A 25043-nucleotide genomic window follows, 5' to 3' on the forward strand; every position below is an offset into this window, starting at 1 on the left:
AGTAGATAAATTTCATTGTACATTTGTGCAAACACAAAGAATGTTTAACACTAAGAGTGAACAATCATGTAAACAAGGGACTTTGGGTAATTATGATGTGTCAATGTATGTTCATCATCAATTTTAACAAATGTACCACTCTCTTAGGAGCTATTGATAATGGGAAAGGCTGTGTTCATGTGTGGGGGCACAGGGGTATAGGAAACTCTCTGTACCTTCCCCTCAATTTTGCTGTGAACCTAAAACTGCTCTAAAAAAATAAACTCTTAATAAAAAAATAATAAAATCTAAAATTCATGTCCACTTAATCTTATCTCCAAAACCTATGCTATTTTCATCTCATTAAAACTTGGACTACGATTTAACAATTCTAATTGGCACTGTATTAGGGAGAGAATTCTTAACACTCAAAAGTATGAATCCAATATAAAAAATATCTCAGGTCACTTCTCCACCAGACTCCTTGGTAGCTGTCAGTGGGAGATCCTGGTCATTGTCCCCTCACCTCCTCTAACCCCAAGGAGCCCTAAAAGTCTCAATCATGTGTGAGTATATCTCCATACATGTTGGCCAGGCTGGTGTTCAGAATGGCAATGCCTGCTGGGAGCTCTATCGCCTGGAACACAGCATCCAGCCCAATGGCCAGATGCCAAGTGACAAGACCACTGGGGGAGGAGATGATTCCTTCAACACCTTCTTCAATGAGATGGGTGCTGGAAAGCAAGTGCCCAGGGCAGTTTTTGCAGACCTGAAACCCACAGTCATTGATGAAGTTCACACTGGCACCTACTTCCAGTTCTTCCATCATGAGCAGCTCATCACAAGCAAGGAAGATGCTGCCAATAACGATGCCCGAGGACACTACACCATTGGCAAGGAGATCACTGACCTTGTCTTAGACAGAATTCGTAAGCTGGCTGACCAGTGCACAGGTCTTCAGGGCTTCTTGGTTTTCCACAGCTTTGGAGGGGAAACTAGTTCCATGTTCACCTGCCTGGTGGAATGTTTCTCTCTCGATTATAGCAAGAAGTTCAACCTGGAGTTCTCCTTTTATCCAACCCCCTATGTTTCCACAGCTGTAGTGGAACCCTACAACTACATCCTGACTACCCACACCACCCTGGAGCACTTTGATTGCACCTTCATGGTAGACAATGAGACCATCTATGACATCTGTTGTAGAAACCTTGATATTGAACACCCAAACTGTGCTAATCTTAACCGCCTAATTAGCCAGATTGTGTCTTCCATTACTGCTTCCCTCAGATGGAGGGAAGCCCTGAATGTTGATCTGACAGAATTCCAGACCAGCCTGATGCCTGATCCCTGCATCCACTTACCTCTGGCCACATATGCCCTGTCATCTCTGCTGAGAAAGCCTACCATGAACAGCTTACTGCAGCAGAGATCACCAATGCATGCTTTGAGCCAGCTAACCAGATGGCTCCAAATGTGATCCTTGCCATGGTAAATACATGGCTTTCTGCCTGTAATACCATGCTGATGAGGTTCCCAAAGATGTCAATGCTACCATTGCCACCATCAAGACCAAGTGTACCATCTAGTTTGTGGACTGGTGCCCCACTGGCTTCAAAGTTGGCACTAATTACCAGCCTCCAACCATGTGGTACCTGGTGGAGACCTGGCCAAAGTACAGGCAGCTGTGTGTATGCTGAGCAACACCACAGTCATTGCTGAGGCCAGGGCTCGCCTGGACCACAACTTTGACCTGATGTATGCCAAGCATGCCTGTGTGTACTGGTATGTGGATGAGGGCATGGAGGAAGGAGAGTTTTCTGAGGCCCATGCCTTTGAGAAGGAGTATGAAGAAATTGGAGCAAATAGTGCTGAGAGAGAGGATAAGGGTGAAGAGTATTAACCTGCCTGCTACAATTTTACACTCTGTTGTCCTGGGACTATCTTAGGACTTCTTGGAAGCTGTCCATTGTGGCCCTAACTTGTGAATAAAAGTGATGTTTCTATTTTAAATGTCAAAAAAAGAAATCTCTGTCAAGTTGGTTGTTGACCGAATTATCCAGCAGTATTTTATTTAATACTTAACAGCAAGGATGTATAATTATCTCTGTATAGAAATTGAGGCTCAGAGAAATAATACTGAAGTCCTTAAGCATAAATGAGAAAACTCAGAAATCTAAAACTTTGGGGTCACCAGCTCACAAGCGGTAGAGTTAAGAATCAAACCCAATTCTATCTGACTCCAAATCCCCATGTCTTTTCCACCACATCTGGATGCCTCTTTTGATTTATAATTTGGCCAAAAACTATACCTATATAAAATTGACTGCATCTGGACATATCTAACAGTCCCTTGGACTGCTGTCTTGTATATATCACTGAAAATGATCCATAACTCTCTTTCATCAATCTCCTTTTGGGAAGAACTGTATTTAAATAAACTGACCAAAAAATGAAATGGAAGTTCAGAATGACTGGCACTATAAAAACCAGGAAAATTACAAAGTAAAATCCCCCAGCATCATTCCCCTCTGTCTAACATGTGGACTCTGATGGTCTTTGCCCCCATTCTAGATTAGTTAAGTCAGAATGTGCTTCTCCAAAGAAACTTTTTTAGCCCAGATGAAATAGTATCCCGAAAAGCTGATAAAACAAATAATCTTTAAACCAGGTTGTATCAAAACAGCAGCTCTCAGGCAGTTAATACAAATACAACCACAATCCAGACACTCAGATTTCAAAACAGTTTTTCTCTTTACAAACATACTGATTTCAAATTTAGCAGTAGTATCAAAAGTGGGCTTGAAAATAAGATTACATATAATAATATATAATATAATATAATATAATATAATATAATATAATATAATTAATATAATTATTAATATAATATAATTATATATAATTACATATTAATTAATACTATATTAATATATAATATAATTAATTATATAATATAATTAATATATATTATATTATATATAATGTACCTATACATATATAAATAAGATTTGTATGTACTATACATAAGAATGATTTATATATAGGCATGCCTGGGTGGCTCAGTCAGTTAAGCCTCAGACTCTTGGTTTCAGCTCAGGTCATGATCTTACAGTTCCTGAGATCAAGCCCCTCATTGGGTGCCCCTCCCCCTGCTCACACTCTCTCTCTCAAAATAAATAAACAAAATATTTATATACAAACATATAAGTATATAATATAGTACATATAATGTACACAGTATATAATATGCGATATATGTTACATCAGATAGATCTTTCTCCTCAGGTCACTTTCAGAAATACAATTTCTGAAATACAAATCACAGTTGTGGCTGTGATGTTGCTGTGGTTAGCCGTATCAGAGATTATGTGAAGAATGAGAGGAATTAGACCCTTGAATGGCTGGGATCTATTTTCCCTATTCAGTTACTGTTCCTATTCAACAGATAACTAACATTAACTAAGCACATTCAATGAGCCAAGTGTAAGAATGTTCATGTATTTTTCTACACAGTCCTTACACCATCCTTAGGAGACCTTGCTAATTTTGTCTCTATGCTGTAGATGACAAAGCTGTAACACTAATAAGTTAAGTTACTGCTTATGTTCTTGTAGCTGATATGGAAGAGAGAAGCAGGATTAATAGCCAGGCAATCTGGCTTCAGAGTCTACATTTGATTTCCTCTCCAAGTGCTCATTTAGTGTATACTACATAGTAGATACTGTGCCAATGCTTTCACTACCATTTAATACATTCATTCTTTTACCTCCTGGCCACCTGCATTTGAGACAGCTCAGGTAACTGACCGATCAAACGCATCACTCCTTTTTCTCTCCCCTATCACCTTAGAAAGCTTGGATAAGGAGTGGTCTCTGCAAAACGGGACATGAGGTTGTGGAAAATGCTCTAACGTACTCTAAGAAGTGTCTTGTGCTCCCAAAGTAGCTTTTGGTTAGGGGTGCAAAACAGATAACAAGGCATGCAGCCTTTTGAAGTCCAACCAGATGAAGGAACAATCGATGGCCAGCTGCAGAGCTCAGACCTACAAAACTCCTCCGCCAATTCCCAGTCATCTTCCCAGGGAGCCACATTGTTCTCATCAGCATGCTCCATAAATTTTGCAGTAGGATGTGAGCTGCTGGCTTGAAGCTGACACTGATTGAAAAACCTCGCCCCAGGCCAACGGCTGTAAGAAGAGAACTTGGGGGTCCAGAAGGAAACACCGAGGCTTGTTGTTCAGCAGATTTGTCAGCATTTAGAGATCACAGGAGAGATAGAGAACACCAAGATAAGGCTAATTCCCCCAAGGGGAAATATTGTAGGGCTATAATTTCTTTTTCTTTCTTTCCTTCTTCTTCTTTTCTTTTCCCTTTTTTTTTTTTTTTTTCTTTTTTGTTACTTTGGTCAAGCAAAAACAAAAATTCAGTATCAGGCAGGTTGTTCTTGGTAGTTACAAAAGGATATTAAGGAGATTAGGTCTGCCAGGGTTTTTTTATTTTTTTTCTCTTTACCTTCCAGTGAACTTTCTCCTTTCTCCCTTCAAGCAATAGAGGGTGACTAGGCTACAGAAACCAGGTTTTGTCTCATTAGAGAGTAGCCAAGGGCTCTCTAAACTCATAAAGCCAGAGAAAGATCACAGATAAAACAAGAGAGGACATTCAGGTGGGGATGACAAGAGAGTGCCGAGAGGGTTATGTTAATAATTACAGTCTGACAGTAGGAATGAGACCCCTATTAAAAAAAAGCTACTTTATGATATCTTAACAGCACTTTCAAAATGTGCATAATAAAGCCAATTTTGAAGTTTTCCACCTCCCTTCCCCAATAAACCTAACAGTTCTCCCCAGGAAGTTATTCAAAAAACAAAAGTAAATACTTTCCTTTTTCAAGCAGAACTGAGTCATTTTTACAACAGGAAGAAAATGAAATAAAACATGCACTATAATGCATCGAGATTGCCTTCTTTAGCATGCTAGAAACTCTGGAGGGCACATGTTTGGATCCATAAGGCAATTTCCCTTGCTAAAAAGCTTACAGTTCACTCTTTCCAAGCTCTCTCTGAATTCGACTCTAACCATTCCAGGTCTTTCCTTTCTATCTCTCCCTTGCTTTTCTATCACATTCCCAGGTATCTGTCAGTGGACAGTTAAGTTGTTTCACAACTTAAACACTTTAGTGTTTATTTGTTCATGCTACAAATTTTCCAACAGACACCTGGGGATGAACACTGGCTGGTAGTAATGTAAAAATGAGAAAAATCAGGTCCTCACTTTGATTAAATCACAGCACTGGAAAAATAGATAGATGCATAAATGTGTAATTACACATTGTGGAGCGTTATAATGTAATGTTTATAAACACATTCCATGAGGTCCAGTGCACCTGGCTTTGAACATTACCCTTTTCACTTATTAAGTACATTGACCTTGGTTAAGTTACTTAAGTTTTCTGAACCGTGATTTCTTCAGTAAAGTGAAGATTAATGCTCACTTCAAAGGGTTAAAGCAGCAATGAAAATAAATGTGGTGTATAAAATGCTTAATAGTGAATATTCTAGTAATGTGGCACATAATATGTTAGATAAGTGAAGTATTGTGGAGGGGCATGGGAAGGTCTGACACAGCTAAGGCTTCCCACAAGATGTAAAATTGGAGGCTGGGTCTAAAACAGGTATCACAGGCAGAGATGTAAAAGGTAGCTAACGGGACATCCTAAAAGTGAAATCCACATGCAAGTACACAGAATGACAAGTAACTATTTGTGACTGAAGTGTAGGTTCATACTGGGTGATAGAAGCAAATGACACTCGAAAAATGAGTTGGGAGAAGACTATGAATGGACTTCTGTTCCATGCTAAGGAATTTTAATCTCTGAAAATGGGAAATAATTAAAGCTCTATCAGAAGTAATATAAAATCGCAGAAGCCTCCTTTAGAAAGGGAAATGTGGAGCTCAAAGTGCTGTGTAGTCCATGGGTAAGAGTAGGAGGAAGCTGGGGGCAGAAAACCAGTTCAGGGATATAGCAAGAATCTATATATAATATTTAGATATTATATATACATATATATGTGTATATATATATATAAATTTATATTTTATGTAAGCATGTTTGTATTATATAACAATACAGATACAATAAAACCTACATGTATACATTAACATAAAAGCAGTAAAACCTAAAATCGAGCAGTAGTAATAAAAATGAAAATAGTGGGGGTGCCTGTGTGGTTCAGTAGGTTAAGTGTATGACACTTGATTTTGGCTCAGGTCATGATCCCAGGGTTATGGGATCTAGAGCCCTGTGTCAGGCTCTGTGCTGGGCATAAATACCTCTTGGGATTCTCTCTCTCCCTCTCCCTCTCCCTCTGCCCTCTCCCCCAACTCATACATTCTCTCTCTCTCTCTCTCAAAATAAATAAACATTTTTTAAAAAAGAAAGTAGGGATGGGAGTGACAGAGAAGAACACAGGAGGGGCGCCTGTGTGGCTCATTTGGTTAAGTGTCCGACTCTTGGTTTCAGCTCAGGTCATGATCTCAGTTGTGAGAGACCATGCTTATGTTGGGCTCTGCACTGACAGTGTGGATCCTGCTTGGGATCCTCTCTCCCCCTCTCTCTCTGCCCCTCCTCTGCTGGTGTGCACTCTCTCTCTCTCTCTCTCTCTCTCTCATAAATAAATAAATAAATAAATGAAAAAACAAACAAGCAAACAAAGTTAAGAAAAAAGGAACAGAGGAACTTTATGACTGAGTTGATATAGGTGATTAGGAATGTGGATATGCCAAAGGCATTTCCAAGGCTTATAGCCTGGGAAACTGAATGATTTGTGATACCCTTCATGATTATATATAATTCAAGATAATAGACAGAGGGAGTATGGTGGTTTGGATTATTATTCCCCAATTCTTTATGGTCACCCCATATATGGCCACACCCTTTACAAGGTGACTTTGCTGTACCTCCCACTGAAGGTAGGTACCTTTCCTTGTTTCACTGATGTTGAGCTTGGCTATGTGATTTACTTTGGCCAATGGAATAGGGATCAAAGTGTCAGTACACCAACTGCAGGCTGAGGCTTTAATAGCTATCGTTTATTTCTACTCAGACTGATGTATTCATTTTAGGGATGCACTAGGAGAAGTGCACACTCCAGGTCGCTTTCGGTCCAAAAAGAATGAGAAAACACATGAAGCATACACAAGTCCAATCCATAACCTAGGGAAAATCCCAGTCCAGCCCAGCCAAGTGACAGCCTGAAGAAAGCTTCTCGAACTAACCTGCAAACCCTATAAGCAAGAAAAATAAATAAATTCTTACTGTTATATACCTTTTTTTAATTTGTTTACTTAAAAACATTTTTTTTAATCTTTATTTTTGAGAGAGAGAGACAAACAGAGTGTGAGTGGGGGAGGGGCAGAGACAGAGAGGGAGACATAGAATCCGAAGCAGGCTCCAGGCTCTGAGCTGTCAGCACAGAGCCCGATGTGGGGCTTGAACTCACAAACTGCGAGATCATGACCTAAGCCAAAGTTGGACGCTTAACCAACTGAGCCACCCAGGCACCCCTATACTTTCTTTTTTTTAGTTGCAGCATGATAATATTATAAAATATTTTATGATAAAATATTATAAATATTTTATATTTTATTTTATTTTATTTTATTTTACTTATGCCTTCTTGAAATAGTGTTTATTCAGCACTATTGTGGCAATAGTCTCCTAACAGACAGAAACAGTGACATTTGAGTATTTGGTTCCAATTTGTTCCCAAGGCCCAACTATCTCTCCACCCTTGGATTTTCTGAGCTGCCACAACAGTACTTCAATTAGTCCTTTTTTTTTTGTTTTCTGAAGTGGAGTAGAGTAGTTTCTGTTATTTGTCACCCACTGAATTTTATTAGACTTAAAATTCTGTGAGATATTTTAATCTTAATTATCTTTCCAGATACAATAGTAGAATAATGAGGCCACATGTTGGACCAGGAATTACGGATAGGAAAGGACCATTTCATGAAAGATTTAGTCAATTTGTGAATTAATTAATTAATTACAGAGTGAATTCCATAGCTATAGACTATATAGCTAAGCATCTTGAAACCATATTTCACTGAGGAGTAACAAAAGGACTGAATTAAAGAGTATGGGTAATATAAATATTTAAGATGTGGTTAAATAAAGAATGGATTGAGAAGGAATATGAATGTAAAGAGACTAAGAAATAAGGGTGCTGTTAAAGCAAAATAAGAGTTTTATGAAAGAGGAAGTGGTAAACAATATCAAATAGCAATTAGGTTAGATAACCGTTAGCAGAATTAGATTATGAGTGAATTTTCCCTCTGAGCAATTACAGTTATGTTTGTGCCAGAGGAGTCTGAGAGTCTTTGCAGAGAACAAACTTTCAGAGAGAGGAAAAGCCTTCCAGATACTAAAACGTATCTGGAAAGGAAAAAATGAGCGGGGGGCGGGGGGGGGGGGGAGGTGGTTAGAGAGGACAGGAAAGAAGGAAAAAATTGACAAGCCCCAAGGTTGTGCTTAAAACATTTCCTGCACATGAGGTGATTCTCCTCTACTTCGATTTCTAGTAGACTGAGATTGGTGATTAAATCAAAGCAGTTTAAATTTTTTTTTTTTTTCAACGTTTTTTATTTATTTTTGGGACAGAGAGAGACAGAGCATGAACGGGGGAGGGGCAGAGAGAGAGGGAGACACAGAATCGGAAACAGGCTCCAGGCTCCGAGCCATCAGCCCAGAGCCCGACGCGGGGCTCGAACTCACGGACCGCGAGATCGTGACCTGGCTGAAGTCGGACGCTTAACCGACTGCGCCACCCAGGCGCCCCCAAAGCAGTTTATATTTATGTATTTACATTATAATGAGTCATGCTGTGTACAAATGAATTCTTTAGAAAATGTAGTGTTTAAAATTTTGTCCCATTTTTTTTGTCTTTAAAATTCCCACATTAAAAACTCTACTCAATTCTTACTAAACATGAATAGAGGCAAATAAAACCGATTATGTGATCATAGTTTTTGTGTCTAACAAACTAGCCTTGGCTTACTTAGGCATTTTATCTACCATAGGAAAACAAGTTTCAAATTGGATACTAGAACACATTAACTGTCCTTAATTGGATCTGTCCAAATTAGCTGAATTTACTTTAAAAACAGATGTGCTACGAATGTACTCACTGAATGGCCATGAAGGGAGAGAATTTTTATGTCTCTTTTTATAATTATGTTTCCTGTATATAGAACAGTGTCTGACATATAGCGGTTTTTAGAGAGTGTCTATTGAATGAATCAATAAGTGAACATGTGTCTTTGGTTTGTTTGCCCTCTCTCAGTCTTAAGTCTTGAACAATATGCTCTCAAGGTTTTCCTCTCTCCCTCTGCTTTTTTCCTCTGTTTCAATTAGTAAAATCTGGATAGGAATTTTCACTATGATGAGAATACACTATAGCGTATGTATGTATATATGTTTATATGTTTATAGTTATTATGCTTACTCAGTAATAGCACCCACATAACAATGTTCTTGAAAGAACTTGCAATCAGTCTTGTTTCATGCTTCTTTTGGAGTAAATATTAAAGTAGATGAGTAGAGCAGTAAGTGTATCAAGGTGGTGGTATGGTCGTACTCAGTGGAATGCTAGAGTACTGGAGTACCAGGAGAATCCATCTGGTTTTAGAAGTTAAAGTATAGGGACAGTTTTCACATACTCTATCTCTGCCCCTGACAAAGATTAACAGGACTTTGTCAGGTTGTCAGAGTCACAAGCAAACAGGGTAGAATTCAAGGGCAAGCCTCCTTACCTGGATAAAAACAGGAGTGTCTATCAGAGAATGGCACAATAAGTCAGAGAGAGTAATCAGAGCCAAGACCAGAGTCAGGCTATAGTTTGGGAAAGCACATCTTCAGGAGGGGTGTGAAGACCGCCTACTGGATTAAGATTACCATTGTAAGATCTTATCTGACCAACTAGGTTTGGACATTAAATGGGATTGAGTCTGCAGGCCTGGAGACCAGCAGTAGCTGACTTTCCCTGTGGCCAGGAAATATTGGTAGATGCTCTCCTTGTGAAAGCCCAGATAAGACCACTGCCCTGTATTTACCACGCAATCTGGAAGGGATATCCAAGACATGATAGTTTGTTTTTAAATTTATCTCCTAAACCTCTGAACCTCTGAATATTTTCCCGTTTTTTCTAACACACTGTAAACTTTGCTAAGAATGTTTTAATGCAATGGTTTGTTTTGACAAAATAAATTTCTGTTTCATTTACATTTATTATAATTTATAGAATGTCTGATATCTGGGAGTTCATTGAGGTTCATTCAAGTTCTTTGGGTCAGGAAACAGGCCATTTCTGGAGACCATTTCAATTTGGGGCAATGTAAGCATCAGATACTATAACTAGACAAAAATTTCAAGTGCAGCTAAACTAATGTCTACTAAAGAATATTTTCTGTGGTTTCTTAAGTGAGAAAAATATCAAATAATATCAAATAATGTTGAGAAATGCCACACATTTCCTCCTTTTTTGAAATTTCTCAAAGCATATTAGATTTTAAAATGTGAAAGCTTTACTTCAATGAAAACTATGTATGTTTCAGCCACCTTCAAATAGTGAACCATAGACCACTTTATGTGCAACGCATCAATAAATAACTAGTAGAACACTAGTAGCACTGAATAGCTGAAGTCATTTAAATGTGAACATTTTGTTCTCTTTATTTCAGGAGTTTGAGGGGTCCTTAGCACAAGGATCTGTTCTTTTTCTTCTTGTTTTCTCATTCTACCCATCTTCCATTTGGGACTGTCTCTGCTTTCGCTTCAACTATTTCCCACACCAAGCTGAAACTGACTCCAAGAAACTTTACTTGATTTACAGAATTTTTCTGAGGCCCATACTCTCATCTTTAACTACTTTCTGGACTTTTGCCCTTGGTTGTCGTACTAGAACACTTAACTACTCATTCTATGCCTCCCCCAACCTCTTTCCCATCAGAATGGATTACACCAACATACACTTGAGAATTCCTGAATTCCCTCTCCTATGTTACTTCCTCATCATCCCATTAAAACAGTCTCAAAACCCTGTCACTTTCACCACCAAAGAGCTTGCAAATCTTCATCTCTTCTTGCACACATTAACACAAAAGAGTTATATTAATTTGAGTTTCCTGTGACAACAAAATCTGAGACAGGGACTTGAGTGAGGGTAGTTGATTGGTGAGGTGATCCCAGAGCAGGAATAAGAGAGCTGGAAGAGTGAGCCAGTGAAGGAAGAAAAATCAATCAAAGCTGTGTTACTGTGCTGCTTCCCTCTGTGGGTAATGGAGCTCAGTGGTGCCGGGGAAGCTCTGCAGAACCATGGAGAATGAACCTCAGAATTTTCCCTCTGAAGGACGGGAAGTGGGTCTTTATTCCTTCTCCCCTTCCCATATCCCTTCTCCTTTCCCATTGAAAGCGTAGCCCCAGGAATGTTAAATCTCCAGAACTTCTAAGCTACTCTGCAAATAAGTTCTGAGACAGAAAAGCTGACATAAGTGAGGTGCTTGAAATAGCATGCTGTCCCAGGGCACAGAACTGCCCAACAGAGCTTCAGGGGAAACCAGCATAGTGGGTAAAGGAAGCAGTGTTTGCTAAACAGCCTTTTAACTACTCTTATCTATTTAACTAATCTAGGCTTGCCCCTCTGGAAACCATTCTTCACCCTGTCTCCAGAACAATCATTCTTACATTTGTATCCATCAATGCAACACAATTTCTTAAGTGCATTCTCTTTGCCAGGTACTGCTCTATGTGTTGGTGAACAGGACCAGGACCAGTTTTTTTAATTTACACTCTAAAAGGACACAGATAAAAATAAGCAAGACAGCAAGGACAACATAATATCAGAGAGTGGTAGATCCAATGTAGATAATTAAAATGAGTTTGTATAAAAAGACTGGGTATAAAATGAGTTTGTATAAAAAAGACTGGGTAGGTACTTGAAATTACCTAGAAAGCTATTACAAAGAAAAAAACGACAAATGACTTAGTTTGGCTCACTAGAAGTGGGTGTGCAGAGGAGTGTATGGGTTCAAAATACGTTTAGGAGTTAGTGGAGTGAGAGTGAATTGGATATGAAGGCAAGGGAAAAAGAAAAACAAGAAAGATGCCTAAATATTTGGTTTGAGCACTCAACAGATAGCATTACCATTTTTTGAGACAGGGAAGCCTGGGGGAAGAGTGAGTCTCAGGAAGAAATAATGGGTCTCTGTTGACCCATGTTAAACTTGAGATTATTATTAAGGTATACGTGTGGAGGTAAACTTAAATGTGAAATTGTTACTCTCTCACTTAAAAATTCTTCTAGAACTCTATTTGCCCTCAGGATAAAGACCAAACTTGTTAGTAAGACACATAGTGTGCTTACAAAACCATCCTTTTCATCCAACTACATATTCTAACATTTAGTCACATTGATATCTATTTGCAAGTCTCAAAATGTCACGTTCTCTTCATGCCTCTCTAGATGTTGCTTCCCTACAACATATTTCTATTCTGTCTTACTCCTTCACTCTCTTCCAAACTCGGTCCTGGTTAATCCTTTGCAGACCTTTCCTGACAACCCTGTCCTGAGTTGAGTTCATCCAATCCTGAGTTGCAAACACCTCACCTTCAGTCTGTGTTCTCTGTACTTGTGTGTAACATAATGCTTAACACATCATGTACTGTATTTTCCTCCATTCTTCATTTATTTTCCCCATTAGCTGATGTGCAGGAAATTTGTATTTCCGGTGTTTAACACTTTTCCTCAATAGTATTAAATAGCTGATTCTGGTGCTTGAGTAAATCAATTAAGAAAAGAATAAATGATAGATGAGTGGAAAAAAGAGAGACAGTTGAACATCACACATGTTCAGTTAGCTATACATTCTTGAGTATAATATAATATTAGTTTTACTCTATTCATTAGGGTTCTTTCTTTGGAGGTTTATAATGTCATGTTTGTAATTAATTAGAAAACTTCTTACTTCTACTTAGTAGTTAAAATTTATAACTATGTATATAATAAATAGTAAGCTGAAGAAAATATTGAACAATTCATTTTCATTTATTATTTGTACCTACTTCCCCTCCCCTCAAAAAGGGTAATTTAATGTAGCAAACTGAGATAAATATAATAAAAGGATAAATTACACTTTGAAGAAGATGAGGAAATCAGGGAAGATATAATTTAAGGGTCAGTAAACAAAATAAAGCCATCAGTCAACTAAATAGCCACAGGGTTCAAAGCTAGCCAAAAGGCATAGACATATTTGGAAATATGATTTTTAAAAGTCAGTTCAAAATGGAATCATCAGTTTTAAAACAGTTACAGTTTCCATAGGAAAAAAAGCAAATAAAAAAAATACTGAAGTTAAGTAGAATATTTCTGAACCAAGCAACAAATATATTCCCTCTGAAGAAGAGAATGGTGTGTTCAAGTAGGTTTATTTAGAATAAATTCTAGTGTTCTTTCCCTTATAGAATAATATGATTCAATGATAACAGTTGTAAGGCTAGGTTTGTGGGTCAGTCCAGGTTCAATCAGAGAAGGAGAATCTCTGGGATATATATTTAATGAGAAGATTTGTTACAGATATTTGACCATATGCAATTGTGAGAGCAGGATAAGCAATTTCTATAGGTTATTGAGTTCATGTCTGATATTAAAGCTTGAAGTCTGCAAGGCATGTAATTGGGAAGGGAAGATAATATAATGTGGGTGAAAAAAAGGATGAGCTGGAAACACAGCAGCAGTGGGAGCCCAGGACAGTGTGAGACCTGTGTCAATTCTTGCTGACTTTGACCTTAATGGGGTCAGTGTCTTGCAGGGCTCTGCATCACAGAGCTAAACATATACACCTGGTCCAGGAGGCAGAGCAGACAAAGATGTATCTAAGGAAAGGTTGTTGCAGGCCTGAGCACAGGCTTACACCAGTAAGCACAGATGCAGACAAGACAATGTGTGTAAGCTACACCAGGGCTGTTATTTCACTTCCACCCTTCATATCTCACAGCAGAATCCCTCTTGGGACCCACCCTGATAGGAACAGGAGTTTTGGAAAGTGAAGTTCAGCTTAGGCAAGTTGACCCATTGCCAAAGCCAATGTAGTATGGCATAATGGAGTTACAAATCTAATATGTATTGAGTAAGTGAATGGAAATCTTGGATGGACTGATGGATAGATAGGTGGATGCATGAATAAATGCATAGGTCTCTGCATTCTTCCCAAAGGTTATTTCTCTGCCAATCTTCTTTGTAATGCCTTATCACCAATTCAAATCATATGTGCTTTATGAAAACAATGCATGATTACTATTATAATTAACATAAATTAAGATTAAATATTAACAGGAGATTGATGCAAAGTTTGCAGCTGAAGGTCTAACTTTAATATTAATAGCTAACTCTTACCAAGCATTTACTTGGTCACATTAATGATATGATTTAATTCTCACAACTTAAGAGTTGTCTTATGTCTTATATCTTTCTTCTAAAAGACAAGAATTTAGTTTTGCGTTAGGGTTACTGAAATAAAATTAATTTTTCCCCTAATTTTGGCCTTTCTAACCTGATATTCAAAAAGTATTGTTTTTCTCTTAAGCAATCTTACTAATCAATATGATAGATTCCCCAAAATGGTATCATCTTGCACACCAACACCAAAGCAGAGAGCTGGATGCATTATTCTGAACCCCAGGACAAAGAATATAAAGATAAAATCAGTTTGGGTAAACATAAGGTAGTTGACTGATATAAGGAAGGGAGTCAAAACCAGTTTATTGCATCTGTAGTTACTTAGGAGTGATGGACAAATGGGCTCCAAGAACTATTTAATTTTATAAATTTTGGGGGCGCCTGGGTGGCTCAGTCGGATGAGCAGCCGACTTCAGCTCAGGTCATGATCTCGTGGTCTGTGAGTTCGAGCCCCGCATTGGGCTCTGTGCTGACAGCTCAGAGCCTGGAGCCTGTTTCAGATTCTGTGTCTCCCTCTCTCTGACCCTCCCCTGTTCATGCTCTGTCTCTCCCTGTCTCAAAAATAAATAAAACGTTAAGAAAAAAAATATTAAAAAAAAATTTATAAATTTTGTTTAGCGAGATTTAAACTGTATTCTTCAAATTGAGAAAAGAGAAAATATACAAATAATGAATTAGTTCCACCTACATAGACATATTTTTATTTTATTCTATCATTGTTTTTCCCATACTTATTAATTTGTTGGGTTAGCTCAAATTGAAAACAAAATAAAAACTGATGTTATTATTTATCCATCAACTGAAGACCAGTGAGATATGGGTTTTCTGGGATTCTCTGGAAATGTTCTAACTTAAAATTCAAACATTTTCAGAGGACATTAAGTCACCAGAGTAAAACTGGCTGAAAAAGCTGTTTATCTAAATATTATTTCAAATGGCTTTATAAACAATTTCTTAATGAGTTTTGAACAATTTTCTCAAAGAAAAGCACTGTTCTCATCATTTCAGATTTGAAAACATTTCCTCCTTTGGGTAAAAGGACTAAAGTCTGTGTGAATCTGTGATATTCTAGGCACTGTGATCATCTCATTTAATTATTTATAGTGATCATCTCATTTAATTAAGCAAAAGCTCACTAAGTGTTTTATCTTTCAAGTTTTTACTCAGTGAACTTTAAATAGTTCACAGGCAAATGCATTGTCCAATGCATTCTCCCAGGCACATAGTAGATATTCTGTAATAACTTATGGATTAATTGATAAGTTCAATTCAGTCTAACAATTATTGACTATCTGCTCTGTGCCTGACACTAGGAATGCAAAGATGAATCAAATGGAATATTTGCTCTAAGAAACTCAACATCTAGTGCAAGAGTCAGGGCTGTGGGCAAGAAAGTACAATTAAGTTCAGAAAGTAGTGCAAGTTCCCTTGCAATAGACACAAGGGAAAAAGTTCCTTGGAAACAGATGGCAGAGCAATAAACTCTTGGTGTGCTTCATCTTGCAGAAGTGTGGGGCTTTCCTAGCAGGAGGAGAGGGTATTGCAACAAATGACGGTAGGAAAAGAAAATATAAACATTTGGTGCAATAGGAAGGACAGTATAGATGGGAAGGGATGGTTGCCTTTCCAGTGTGGCTGGAATGAAAGTTGCATGAAAATGGAAAGGAGTAAAATTTGGAATGGTTCAATGGAAGGAGACTGTGAAGAACTATATTCAACTAAAAAAATGAATTTCATAATCGAGGCAAGAAATATTTGAGACTCTGAATTTGGGTTAGCTTTGATTTTAGGAAATAAACTTCTGGGAGCAAGAGTTTACACTGTGCAAAATAATTTTCTTATTCATTAATTGTTTCTAAACCTGTGATGGAGATACTATCATTATTTCCATTTTTTCATTACATTGAAGAAAATGAGACTTGCAGAGGTTAAGTATCTTGGCTCATGTGAAAGTCAAGCTCCAAAGCCAGGTAGGTCTGAAAGGTTATTAACCTCTACAGTATCAGTGTCTTTCCAAGTTTCTAAGCTGGAATATATTGTCAAATGGACCCTCATAAACAGTAACAGAGGCTCAGATATGCTTTGAGTGCCATTTCTTGCCCGATGAGAGCACTGTGTATAAGAATTGAACATGGGGCGCCTGGCTGCTCAGCTGGTTAAATGTCCGACTTTGTCTCAGGTCATGATCTCACCATTTGTGGGTTCAAGCCATGCATGGGCCTCTGGGCTGACAGCTCAGAGACTGAAGCCTGCTTTGGATCCTGTGTCTCCCTTTCTCTGTGCTCCTTCCCTGCGCTCTCTCTCTCGCTCTCTCTCTCTCAAAAATAAATAAACATTAAAAAACAAAAAGAAAAGAATTGAACTTCAAGGGGTCTAGGCCATGACTAACCAAAGCTATCACCAATCACATAAATTAGTTTGAAAACGGAACTAAATTAAGCAACTGCTGATTTTAAAAATATCTGCTTAGTAGCTGGAACTAATAGCCAAATTTTATTTAACCCAAGTTTATGTTTCTATCCTCATAGCCTAGCAGAAACTCAGCAAAACTTATTTTTTAAAGAAAATAATAACCTAATGATGGAGAGATGCAATGTGCAAGAAAATGCATAGAGGACAAAAAAAGCAAAGAAGGAACTGGAGACAAAAAATAATGGATTTCAATTCTTAATGGTGGTTCGTCCTAAGTCAGGCATTTAAGATTTCACATTATCCATTTCATCATCTGCAAAATGAATGTAATATTATTCGTCCTGTAAACTTCTCACATGCTTCGAGTGAAGAGCTTGTGAAATCATGTATGTGAAATTGCTTTGTAAACTTTTAGGTCCTGTAGAAACATTTGCTTTCAACATCATGATAGCCCTTTGATTAAAGTACACTTTTAACCACTGAAAGGGGGGTTCTGTACACTTCAATGTGATATTGAGATTAAACTATCTTATTTGAAAAAGATCAGAGATGGTCTTCAAAATGCCTATGAAGTACCATGCATATCTATACATAGCATCAATCTATGAAGATTGAGTACTTATTTGAGGCTGTGCCAAGACTCTATCTGACAAAGCCATCGATAGACTTCACAAGGCATCAGCACTTCTTGTGAGGGCATAACAAAAGCTCTTTTGTAGCTCAAGAAAGCAAAATTAAAAATGGAAACAGCCAGAGATCTTTTTTCATGCAAAAAGTCAGGGAAAAAGTGTCTAGTAATACAAAGTGAAGAAATTTAAGGACAGTGACTATAACTTAATTACAGTCTATAATTATAAATTCAGTACATTAAATAAAAAATCACATGTTCCTTTAGCAAAATCAACCTTTTAATGAAGCTGAACACCACTGTCATTTGTTAAGTGTACAAGAAATGGGAAATCTTGTTAGTGTAATCCCTGAAAACCATGTGGTTTATAAGATAGTAAAAACAGGTAGAGAAAATATATTCCAAAGTAAGCATTAAAGGAACAAACAAATATTTATTAAAGGTAAACACAATGACATTGAAGGTTATGAAGCAAATATGTACAACTAAATCGATGGTAAAAAGATAAAAACAAGATGAAACATTTTATATGGCAACAGGAATAAAGAAACAGAAATCTAATATTTGAACTCTAGTACATACTTTATAACCAACTAATGTGATCCCCTCATCTATGCCTCAATTTCCTCATATATAAAATGAGAAGATTGGAAGAGATAATACCTAAGGTTGATATGATTTTATTATTCTAAGCAAAACTAGAATAAAATTCTATTTGCCTATCAAAACTTTGAGTGCTGATATGACATCAAAGGTACTAAGAAGGCTTTTTTTACTCAAAAATTACACCCATTGCTCACTCCAATGTTCCAAATACATAAAAGAATATGTATTAGTTTGTTAGGACTGCCATACTCAATATCACAGTCTAGGTGGTTTAAACAACACAAATTTATTTTCTCATAATTCTGGAGGCCAGAAGTCCAAGATCAGGGTGCCTCTATAGTCAGGTACTGGTAAGGGCTCTCTTCTTGGCTTGCATATATATGGCTGCAATCACTCCATATGCTCACATAGCCCTTCCTAGTTGTGTGCAGAGGAGAGAGAGAGGAAAAGGTAGGAGAGAGGGTTAAGGGAGGGGTGCGATAGGGAGAAATCTCTTCCCCTCTTCTCATAAAGCCACCAATCCTATTGGATTGGGTCCCCAGCCTCATGACTTCATTTAACCTTTATTACCCCCTAAAAGCCCTATCTCCAAAAATAGTCACTTTGGAGGTTAGGACTTCAACATGCAGGGAGAGAGGTTGCAAAATTTGGTCCATAGCACCAACATTTAAAAGATGTATAAAAAAATTACTAAACTTTCCCAATAAGTAGGCTCCTTCTTGGTGTTCCAGTTATAAAGACAGATGGAAAAGTTTTTTAGGCAACTTTGAAAAAGATCTGGTGGAGAAGAAAGCTGGATCAATAATGCCCTAAAGGTATGAAGAACCAGAGGAGAAAGTGATCCTTGACAAATGAAAGTTAAAATTATTCATGCTTTTACTCAAGAATATGGTTAGTTTGAGGTTTGCTTGCAGGTAGGGTTTTTTAATTCACCAATCTACCTTTGGATGGAAACCAGCTTTAACCCAAAAATCCAAATGAGAGCAAATTATATCTTTTCCCAAAGAGCATAAATAAACCCAGGGCAATCTGATTTAGTTTGTTTATAAAGGAGATCAAGGAAATAGGTGCTGGAAAACTTTACATTTTCTCCACTTCTGAAACTCTCTCATGGTTGGAGGCTAGTAACAAAGTAAATAGTCAGGTAGAATCATACTCTATGTCTACTTTCTCTCCTCTGCTAGACCAATCTGCATGTGTTGAATGCTCTACAGTAGTCAAACAGATTGAATAAAGAGATACTTGTACATAATAGAAATGCCTGGGTGTCCAAATCCAGGAAGGTCTGTAGTGGTTAAATGACATTACCTTTGGAACTAAGTTTAAGCAATTCCTGGTTCTATCACTTCTTTATTATTGACCTTGCTCAAGTAACTTGAGTGTCATTCTGTTTCCTCAGCCATAAATTGGATATGGTGATAATACCTGATTCAGAGGGTTGTGCTGAGGATCAAAATAAATACTAACTTTTACAAAATGTCACGCTGTTGACACATGTTAGTGGCTCTACCGCTATTACTACTACTATCGTCATTATTATTTGATATGATAGAGGAAAGTTGCCATCATTCAGTCTATTCTCGTGGCACCATATAAATCAGTAAGGACTTCTCTAATTTTGTCTTTCTATCTGGCAGCATGCAAGGCACTGCATGGGACACAAGAAATGTACACTATATTAACTATCATCCATGGGCTAAGAATTCAGATGGTGAAATTATGATATTTCCAAAAGCCCTTTGGAAAAGAAAATTGAGGCTAAGATAGAACTTAAACATATTGTTCAAGGTCTCAGAGCAAAGAAGCGCTGAGTTTATACCAGAGTTGTCATCTGATTGAAACATCAAGCTCCAGGCTCCATATCAGTTCTGAGAACCCTATAACCTGATGGGAAAGGGCATAACTGTGCCAGATGGGGTGGAGTTATGACAGTTCCAGAGCTAAACCAGACCAGTGACCTTTGGTCCCATTAGTGCTCGGTTCTCAACAATTCAGCTGACAATAGCTCCACAGCTTTAGTGGACAAATCGACAATGGTTAATGTGGATTACAGCTGAGGCCCCAACTTGACATTATTTTTGGTTTCTTTTCTACAGACAATATCTCTTCCTTAATGTCAAGCAGGAGTAGGGCTGAGGAAGATCTCTCTGGGACAGAGGGATTTTAATCTCGTCTACAACACGCATGCCCTGAATTTCCAAATTCATTCAAAATGTTTGTCTTAGTATGCATGTGATTCAGACTCTAGGTCAGACCTAGCTTGTGAGGTTAAATAAAGGTAAAAGCCTAAGTTTCTGTGCATACCAGAGATGCCATTGTAATGTTTCATGACTTTCCGGAAAGTGGACTGACAGAGGAAGCAATCACCGTGCTGTAGTTTTTGTGTAATATTTGTACATTCCACACCCTGACTCCCACCTATAAACACTCGAAGGAAATCATAAGCATAGTTAATGACATATTAGATGTAAGACCTCTGTTTCCTAAGGACATTCTCCAAGGCAGTTGTTCAAAGGGAGCCTGGAATTTTCCATCAGAAAATCGTTCTCTTTCTTAATAATGATCTCACGTGACACGCATTCTTTTTTTCTTTTCTTTTCTTTTACTCTTTTGATAGATCTTACACTGTGAATTCTATGGGAAATGCTATTTCTACAGAGTCTGAACTTTACTCTCAGAAATGCAGGGTAATCCTAGGAGGTTAGTAAGAGACCTTCTGACAGAATGTATTTGATCTACAATATAGCCTGGCCCCAAAGATACCCGCAGCCAGATTTCGGGAGCAAGGCCAGGGTCTGTGCAGCATCAGAGCAGACCAGAACCCAGAGCGCTCGGGCCCCTCACATTTGTCCATGCAGGATAAATCACATACTCTAACCAAGGTTGTGGCCACAGTTTGCCAACCAGATCTGTTTCCTCCCAGGAGAAACTCATAGTTGAATGTGATTAAAAAAAAAAAAAAAAAAAAAAGAGGGAGAGAAAGAGAGAGGGAAAAAAAAAACCAGCCAATGTGATATATTTTAAACATCCAGGAGATTTCACAGCTTCTCCAAGGGAGTAGATTTCCAAGTGGATTTCTAATAGTAAACTTAAGTTGAAATATTAGTCTCTGCTCCTTACATATCCCAGACTATCGGTGGACAACTAAGACACTGATATGTGACCAGCCCGGGAGAAGCTTTGGACAATTAGGTCTTGACTTTAAAAAGTACTTTTATTTGCTTCAAAAAGGACTCTTGCACTAACTTTCTAACTACTGAAAAGCCAAAACCCTCTCTGTTAAAAAATGTATCCCTTTAAATATATCTCACAGGAAGCATAGAATTCTTTTTTGTCTCTTTCTGAAATAATCCAATTGTAACTGCTGAAAAGGACTTCCTAGAATGAAAAAAAAGAAGTCTAGCAGTAAAACTCGTTTTGTTATTCTAAAAATGAGGCAAATGTACTATATGGTGGGGAGGAAGAAAAAATTATTTTCTTTCATAAAATGTTTTTTGTTAAGTCAACATTATATGTGAAATCATAAGCCTATCTGTGGAGCTAGATTGCATAGATTCCCATCTTGGGTGAATTTCTTCTTATATTCTTTAGTTTCTTTGACCAAACCCAAAAAAAAAAAAAAAAAAGAAAAAAGAAAAGAAAAGAGAGAGAGACAGAGGGGCTAGCAATAGTGCTTACTTTATGGGTTCTTGTGAGAATTAAATATGTTAATACTTGCAAAACACAAAGCACTCAATAAATGCTAGGTATTATTGTTAGTAGCTATTCTAAAAATCTAAACTTAATAGAAGGCATATTTTCCTCCTAAATTTGGATCTCTATGTATCCAAACTATGTCGTAATCAACTATATGCATTCCCTGGGAGGCCAGCTAACTCCACCAGGACATGCCTGGCACTTGGTTTCCAAATAGACTCGCCATCTTATCCTATTAAGCACTTATCCCTGTATGTTGTAATTTTCTTTACTTGATCATATCCTTGTTTGTGTGACCTCCTGAAAGGCAATTGTCTCAGTAGATACTAGCTTCCTTTTCCAGGAATGCTCCAGGTAAGAATAACCATAGACATAATATTTTCTGCTGGAAGTTGACTATTGCGTATATTACTTAAAAAAAACAATAACTCTGCTTTAATAAGAACATCAAAAACCTTCTTTGAATGTAAGAACAAATAAACTTGGAGCATAGCCAGATCTGGGTCCATAGATTATCCACCTATGTATCTCCTGCAGTTTAGGAAGAGAGGTGAGTTGATCTGGAGACTCACTCAGGGTCCTGACAGGAAATTGATGTAAACCAAAAGGAGCAATTATGGAAACTTTAATGATAGATCTATTTACAACCTAGGGACAGGGTTTAGGAAACCAACAGGAGACAACACAGCAATAGCAAGATTGTTCTTATTCTCTGTCAATCTGAACAAGCAAAAGGAGGGAATAGCACCAGGAAGCAGGTGACCTGTGCCCGTAGGAGAGGTCTGGGGGACAGAGGTTGTGGCCAGTCAGCAACAGCCAACTTGCCATCTTGTCAAGAGGGAGCTGAGATCATAAATATTCCACACTTTATCTTCTTCCACTATTTGTACCCTGCCAGGCCTTCTCATTGTCCAAGTGCAAACCGAAGTCAGAAGCCAAAGAACTTTAGATGATGCAGTCACTGTGGCCAGCTTCCCCAGAGCTCACAATAAGGTAGAAAGGGATGACAGTGAATCTGGGGATGCAAATATCCTGCAGGGTCAAGAAATGCTCTGAACAATACATCGAAGCATTTCATTTTTTTAAATGTTTATTTATTTTTTTAGAAAGAGGGCACACTTGCAGAGGAAGGGCAGAGAGAGGGGGACAGGATCTAAAGCAGGCTCTGTGCTGACAGCAGACAGCCCAATACAGGGCTCAAACTCATGAACCTCAAACCCATGAACTGCCAGATCATGACCTGAGCTGAAGTCAGATGCTTAACCTACTGAGCCACCCAGGATCCCCACGTGTGTTTCTTTTTTGTAGCCTTTCCCATGCTATAAAAGAATCCGGAAAGCTGGTGTTAAAAAAAGGCTTTCAGGTTTCAGAGAACCTCTCCAAATCAGAGTGTCAGAGTGCAAACCCATTAAAATAGAAAAATAATGACAGAAACTGGTTCTGTTTTTATATCTAGGGGGCTTCCTAGGTTCATATTAAAGATAATTTGAATTAAACTTTGTTTGGAAACTTTATCAACTTTTGACTGAAGGGAGATATATTTCCAATAACTAGCTGTTCCATATCTAAAACAGGAATCTCCTAACTTTGTTGACCATAAAGTCTGTCAATAAGGAAAAGCTGAGCATGCACTCATAATACATATGTACTTATTAATAAAGTATATATAATATACATATATATATATATATACACTATTCTACTATTTTACATGCATTATGAAACACATAATTGTGGAAAGTAATAACAGATGAGACAAAACAAACATAAACAGAGTTTAAGATTTTCTCCCTTACCCCTATGCACATATTAGTTACCCACTTTACACATGGATTTGGAGACTCATTCAGTCTGTAGAGACCTTAAAAGACCATTAGAATCCCACACTTAACCCAATGGTATTCTAGGCACAGTATTATTCTATCCCATGAACACTTTAGAAGTCAGGCTCTTAAGACAGAACACAGCCACCAAAATTAGGATTTTCTGAATGATCAGAAGATGCTAAACAAATACCTCATTTCTGAGAAACATGTTAAGGTATAGCTAAGTGTTGGCAGCACTCTGTTCCAGTAACCCCACTGAGAAGGTCTCATCTTCATTTTACAAAAGCGGAAACTAGGGCATAGAATGTTTTGGTAACTGTTCAAGATGATCTTTTTCTGTCATAAAACCCAGGTATCCTGAGTTCTAGTTGAACATTCAGTCTCAAGATACATGGCTTCCTACCTAGAAAATTTTTTATAGAAGAAATTTATGGAATAAACCAGCATTGGATCACAGAAAAGTCTCTAGCAGGGAAAGATATGTCATGGTGCCTCAGAGAAATTATTTGCTCAGAGAAGTTAAGCAAAATGCCTGATGCTTACCTGGTCTCTTGGTTTCTGCTTTTCTCACTGGGGCTGAGAAATCCAAGCCCTTCTCACTGGAATGTGAGTCACTCTGGGCCTGGTACTATGATTATCAGATTATCATCCCTTTTTCTCTAGCACCTGATAGAGTGGCTAGCAACATAGATTCCCAATAAAATGGCCAAATAAGTAAATGTTTACTCTTCTGAAACATAAATTGTGTGTCTTCAAGGCAGTGAGAAATTTGGCAATCAGAATTAGAGAATTATCTCAAAGTATATATATATATATATATACATATATATATATATATACACATATACATATATATATATACACATATACATATATATATATATACACATATACATATACATATACATATATATATATATATATATATATATATATATATATATATAGGATCTGCTAAATTGAATTAGAATGAATTGCATTAATATAATGGGAGTAGTATGATGATTTGCAGTAACCCTCATCAGTTAGCCACAGGTACTATAACCTTTTACCATAGTCCTGAAACCATAACATCCTGTCCTTAACTTGGTGGTATTTAAGAATTACTCTGGATGGCATTCAAATTGCAAACCTTGAATACTGCATACAGCAGCTATCAACTGCTTCTCTTTATATACATATATATAAAGTTTTAAAAATACTCCATAATCTTTAAAGATCATGAAAACTACCTCAAAATATCCCCTGTAGTTAATTTCAACAAAGGGAAAGAATTCTTGGCCAGTAAGTCCACCTCGTTCACAGCTTTCACCAGTTAACAAGGTACAGTTCAATTCCATTTTGCCTCCAACTCCGTCTCATTAAGCTTGGCTCCAGTTCAAGCCCC

At 37.6% G+C, this 25043-nt stretch overlaps 1 pseudogene; it reads left to right on the forward strand.

The window, feature by feature from the left end:
- The first annotated feature begins 541 nt into the window (after positions 1-541).
- LOC122218580 lies at positions 542-1879 on the forward strand (annotated as a pseudogene).
- Positions 1880-25043: the final 23164 nt, after the last annotated feature.

The sequence above is a fragment of the Panthera leo genome, chromosome B1 (genome assembly GCF_018350215.1).
Source record: "Panthera leo isolate Ple1 chromosome B1, P.leo_Ple1_pat1.1, whole genome shotgun sequence".
Lineage (NCBI taxonomy): Eukaryota > Metazoa > Chordata > Mammalia > Carnivora > Felidae > Panthera > Panthera leo.